We start from the raw sequence: 6,000 nt of genomic DNA on the forward strand, positions 1-6,000 counted from the left end.
CCCTGATTTACATCCTAAGGCCCCGTTCCAGCTGCCACTGCTGAAAGCCAGCTAGCCACCTGGCCCAACTACCTGTGCCAAGCTCCACCCTCAACCTAATGGGAGTGGCTATTCCTGCTTCCCTGCCCGCCCTCCGGCAACGTTTTAGAAGGGCCTGTTCCTGAACACGTGGCTCTCTTGGCTCCTCTCATCTGCTCTCCTCCTCTCTCTGCTCTCTCTCTTCTCTCCTCGATAGCTCCTCTCTCTCTCTCCCTCTCCCTCTCCTTCTCCCTCTCTCTCCCCCTGTCTCTTATACTCTCCCCCGCTTTCCCCTTCCCTCCGATCTGCTGCTTTTCCCCAATAAACCCTGTCCCTTACTCCGGTGTTTGGTGTGTTTTGTGACAGCCTAACAGAAATACATAACAGGGCCCACCCCAGAGTTTTATTTTTAAAAAAGATTTATTCATTTGTATTTGAAAGGCAGAGTGACAGAGAGAGGAGAGACAGTGAGGGAGATCGGCCTGAAGCCAGGAACCTGGAACTCCATCCCTGTCTCCACGTGGGTGGCAGGGGCCCAAACACCAGGACTCCAAAGGATACGGGTGTCACTCCGCCCAGCGGCCACAGTGGATCCCGGAGCCTGCAGGAATCTCACGCGGCGTGCTGGTCAGGTCCTCGGCCGGGCTACCTTGAGTTCCGCCCAGCCTCCCGACGTAGGGCTGGGGTGACTGTGGGCGGGCGTCCCTCAGGTTGGCCTCTGAAAGGCTTTGTCCACCGGCCCCGCGATCTGCTGCTTTGCACCAGCCCAAGTCAGGAGTTCCTGGGCCTGGAAATCCTGCCCCGTGACGCACACGTGCTCCCTGCCCCGTCACGCGTGCCCGCGTCCTCCGCACATGCGCCACGCCGCTCGCCGGGCACCCCGGCTCGCGCTGCAGCCCTCTGCAGATGTTTGCCTCCCCCTGCTCTCTCTGCTCTGAAATTCCCTCAAAAGCGTTCACTAGTAATTTTTCCAAATCACAGTAATTACCTCATTACTTGGATATTAATAGACTTCACTTGGCCCCGAGGAGCCAGTTGAGCAGCCCAGGCTCTGTGTGCAGGGAGGGTATCCCTGGAGGCAGCCCCGCGTGGGGGCATGCTGGCCAGGCCGCACCCCCTCTCCAACCTGCTGTGGCTCCCATGCCCTCCAGTCCAAGGCCCGTCAGGGCAGAGGAGCTTCAGCCTCCCGGGCAATGGTAAGGACCCTCCCCCCAATCCAAAAAAGGAACCCAGGGCCTGTGTGCCCCCCCCCATCTTCCCTTTCCTCCTCCTCAGCTGTGCCCCGAGGCCCTTCTGACTTGGAGACCCTCCAAATCCCTCCCGTGAGTCCCCCAGGCAGAAACCATCCCTAGGCACCGCCTCTTGCCTCAGCTAACACGGACAGAGAAGGGTTCCATTTACTGGTTCACTCCCCAAATGCCTACAGTAGTTGGGCCTGGGCCAGGCAGGGCCAAAGCCAGGAGCCCAAATTCAGTCCAGGTCTCCCATGTGAGTGGCAGAGTCATCACTTGCTGCCTCCCAGGGCGTGCACCTGCGGGAAGCTACCCGGGGCAGGACTGGAGTGGAGCCGAGCGTGGATCCCAGGCACTCTGAGACGGGACAGGGGCTCGAATGCAGCATCTCAAGCACATGGTCCACAAACTTTCTTTAAGGAAATTTCATTTATTTGAAAGGCAGAGTTGCAGAGAGAGAGAGAGAGAGATCTTCCATCCACTGGTTCACTCCCCAAATGGCCGCAACAGCCACGGCTGGACCAGGATGAAGACAGGCACTAGGAGCTTCATCTGGGTCTCCCACATGGGTGCAGGGGCCCAAGCACTTGGGCCATCTTCTACTGCTTTCCCAGGCGCTGGATCGGAAGTGGAGCAGCCGGGACTTGAACCAGCATCCATACCCTACTGTGTCACAAGACCAGCCCTGGTCTGTAAACTTTCGGGGGGTAACTTATTGTCCCCAGCATCCCTGAGAGCGCGCTGCTGTCATTTGAACCACACAACAGATGAAAAAGCAGAAGCACATCAGGACACCTTCAAGACGGGGCACAGTGGTACCTGGGGAGTGTGCCAGGCCTGAAGCAGCCTGGGACCTGACTGCCCTGGGCCCCTGCCCTCCCCACCCTGGGGCGCTCTCTCTCTTTTTTTTTTTTTTTTTTTGAACAGGCAGAGTGGATAGTGAGAGAGAGAGACAGAGAGAAAGGTCTTCCTTTTTGCCGTTGGTTCACCCTCCAATGGCTGCTGCGGCTGGCACATCGCGCTGATCCGAAGCCAGGAGCCAGGTGCTTCTCCTGGTCTCACATGTGGGTGCAGAGCCCAAGGACTTGGGCCATCCTCCACTGCCTTCCCAGGCCACAGCAGAGAGCTGGCCTGGAAGAGGGGCAACCGGGATAGAATCCGGCGCCCCAACCGGGACTAGAACCCGGTGTGCCGGCACCACAAGGCAGAGGATTAGCCTGGCTCAGGGCGCCAGCCAAATCTGGTGCCCCAACTGGGACTAGAACCCGGGGTGCCGGCGCCGCAAGGTGGAGGATTAGCCAAGTGAGCTGCGGCACCGGTCCTGGGGCTCTCTTCTCTCCAGGAACCTGAAAGCTCTTTCTAGAAGAGGATGCTAACAAGGTTCATATGCTGAATGCTTACTGTGTGTTAGATGCCTTCCTTATCTCACACACCCTCAGGACTGTTCTCTGTAAGGATTTGATTGGCTCCATTTCAGATGGAGAAACTGAGGACTTAGGTGATCTGCCAACTGACTCACTCTCAGGGGCAGATCTGGGTGGACTCAGGCTGACTCCCAAGCCTGTTCTAACCAGGAGACTCTTCTGCAAGCATCCGCCCCAGCAGTATTAGTCACGGGGACCTTCGATGAGGTTTCCCTGAGCGGCAGGCACGAGGGCACTGCATCTCTACCACACCCATTGCATTTGATCTTATTGCCATCCTTGTAACCATGGGGCCACACTGCCTTGGTCACACCTGCCCATCCCCATCCTCAGTTTGATGATAAATGCATTTCCAAGTTCAAGGCTCTCCAGGAGCATTAATGAGATGGGAGAAGGGGCAGTCTCAGCACAAAGGCTACCCGGGGCAGGCCAAACCAGGTCTGAGGGTGACTGGGCAGCCAGAGACTAGACGAGCCAAGCTGGTCAGCGCTGGGGGAGAGACAGTACACAGGATCCTTTGTCAGGCCACAAGCTGCAAGGCCGCCCCATCCCCACCATCTGGCTCCAGCTCCAGCCCAGTGATGCATAATGGGGAAGATGGGGGGAGGGGGTGCTGGGGGCTGCCCACCTGCTCTGCCTCCTGGGATAAGCCAACGTGAGACCTCCCAGGCCCATCTGGCCAACACATCCCTGGGCCCTGACCACCCCTGGGATTCCTTTCGACAGGCTGAAATTGGCCGGGAGAGTGGCCAGCCTGCCAGGGTCACAGGTCACCGTTAATCTGCCAGAACAAGGGAGGGCAGGCGGGTGGGCAGGCAGCCGGTGTGGGCAAAAGCCTGGCAGTTCCTGCCGTCTGCTCTGGTGGCTGCAGAGGGGGGTTTCCCTCCCTGGGAGGCAGGAGGTGGGTTGGGAAGAATACAGGACTCTAGGAAAAGTGCAGATGCTCACATCTCACCACCTAACAGTTCCCCTTCGAGAGAAATACACACTTGCCCAAGAAGTCCTTGCGGTACTGCGTGGCACAGTGAGACAGGGGGGAAAACCCAAGCGCCCAGCAGTGGGAGATTGGGTGCACATGGAAAGCCAGACCCTGATCCTCAACGTTACTCAACTACTGAGTCTGAGAACTGAGCCCCCTTGTGTGAGAGTGAGTAGACTGTCCCGGGGAATTCTTGTTTGGAAAGACGGAACTGTAACCGATCATTAACGCCACTGTTGCCACAGGAGATTCGTGCACAAACATTTGTTTGCATAAATTGTGTGCTCATCGAGCAAATACTTGTTTTACTAGACAGACCATGTTTCAAGGACCTCTTCTCAGATGTCCACCAACCCTGAACTGTTGTATCACAGACTCTGCCCAAAACCAACTGGTTTCTGCCTTACAAGAGACTTACCCGGGAGCTGGTGTTGTGGCATAATGGTTAAAGCTGCTGCCTGCCACTCCAGCATCCCATACGGGCCCCGGTTTGAGCCTGGCTGCTCCACTTCCAATTCTGCTCCCTGCTGATGCATCTGGGAAAGCAGCAGAAGATGCCCTAAGTGCTTGGGCCCCTGCACCCACGTGGGAGACCAGAACCGGAGGAAGCTCTTGACTTTGGCTTGGCCCAGCTCAGGCCGTTGTGGCCATTTGGGGAGTGAACCAACAGATGGAAGATCTCTCTGTCTCTCTCTGTGGCTTCCTCTCTTTCTGTAACTCTGCCTTTCAAATATATATATATGTATGTGTATATATATGTATGTGTGTGTATATATATATATATATATATATAAAGTCTCACCTGAAACCTGGATGGAACTGGAGGACATATATTAAATGAAATCAGTCCGGCACAGAAAGACTAATCCTGCATATTCTCACTTAGATGTAGAAGCTGACAAGTTGATCTAAAGGAACTGGCATTGTGGCACAAGGGTTAAGCTGCTATTTGTGACACTGGCACCCCACTTCAGAGCTCCAGTTCAAGTCCCAGCTAAGCTGCTTCCAATCCAGCTCCCTGCTAATGATTTTGGGAAGGCAGTAGAAGATGAACCAAGTGCTTGGGCCCCTGCCGTCCATGTGGGAGAACAGGATGGAGTTCCTGGCTCCTGGCTCCTGGCTTTGGCCTGGTTGTTGCATGCATTTGGCGAGTGAGCCAGCAGATGGAAGATACCTCTGACTTTCTCTTGGTTTCTTCCTCTCCCTCTGTCATTCTGCCTTTCAAATAAATAACTAAATATTTTTAAAAATAAAACACATGTGTGGATTTATGGAAACACAGCTTCCCTGGGGGAGACAGAAAGGGCAGTGGGATAGATGACGAATAGACAGAGGGCCCAGTGGAAGCTGCAATATTTCCTCACTTTTGTTGAAAAGGAAAACAAAAGGAAATCAAAGTAACAAAATTAACGTGGCCATGTTTGATTGCTTGGGGAAATAGGTTCACACATGATTTTTGAAAACTTTCCTATAATTGCATTTTTAAAAAATATTTATTTATTTGAAAGGCAGGGTCAGAGACAGAGAGAGAGGGAGGAGGAGGAGGGCTCTGTCTTCCATCTGCTTGTTCACTCCCCAAATGCCCACAACAGTAAGTGCTGGGCCAGGTGGAAGCCAGGAGCCAGGGACTGCGTGTGGGTCTCCCATTTAGGTGGCAGGGGCCCAAGTTCCCGATCTGCCTTCCAGTGCCTTCCCAGGTGCTTCAGCAAGGAGCTGGATCAGACACAGAGCAGCTGGGACGTGGGCTAGAGCTGGCGGTCCGCAGACAGGCAGCTCAATGACCTGCAGCGCCATAACTCCGGCCCTGTGGATAATTTTGTGACCGATCCCCACGCTGTGTCCCACAGTGGCTGCACCATTGGACATCCTCGCCACCAGCAGAGCACAAGGTTTTGACTTCTCCACTTCCTCTTCATCACTTGTTAGCTTAGTTTTGTTGTTGTTGATTTTTGAATACCAGTCATCAAAATAGTTGTATGAAGTGGGCTTTTTTTTTTTTTTTTAAGATTGTATTTATTTTAAAGGCAGAGTTAAGAGGAAGAGAAGCAGAGAAAAGTGGGCTTTTTTTTTTTTTTTTTAATGCCAGGAATAAGCGGATATAATCTTGTACGTTTTTCTATATTGAAAGAAATGCCAGGCCGGCGCCATGGCTCATTAGGCTAATCCTCCACCTGTGGCGCCGGCACCCTGGGTTCTAGTCCCGGTCGGGGTGCCGGATTCTGTCCCAGTTGCCCCTCTTCCAGTCCAGCTCTCTGCTTTGGCCCGGGAGTGCAGTGGAGGATGTACCCCCATGGGAGACCAGGAGAAGCACCTGGCTCCTGGCTTCGGATCAGTGCATTGCACAGGC

This window comes from Lepus europaeus, chromosome 10, assembly GCF_033115175.1.
Source record: "Lepus europaeus isolate LE1 chromosome 10, mLepTim1.pri, whole genome shotgun sequence".
NCBI lineage: Eukaryota > Metazoa > Chordata > Mammalia > Lagomorpha > Leporidae > Lepus > Lepus europaeus.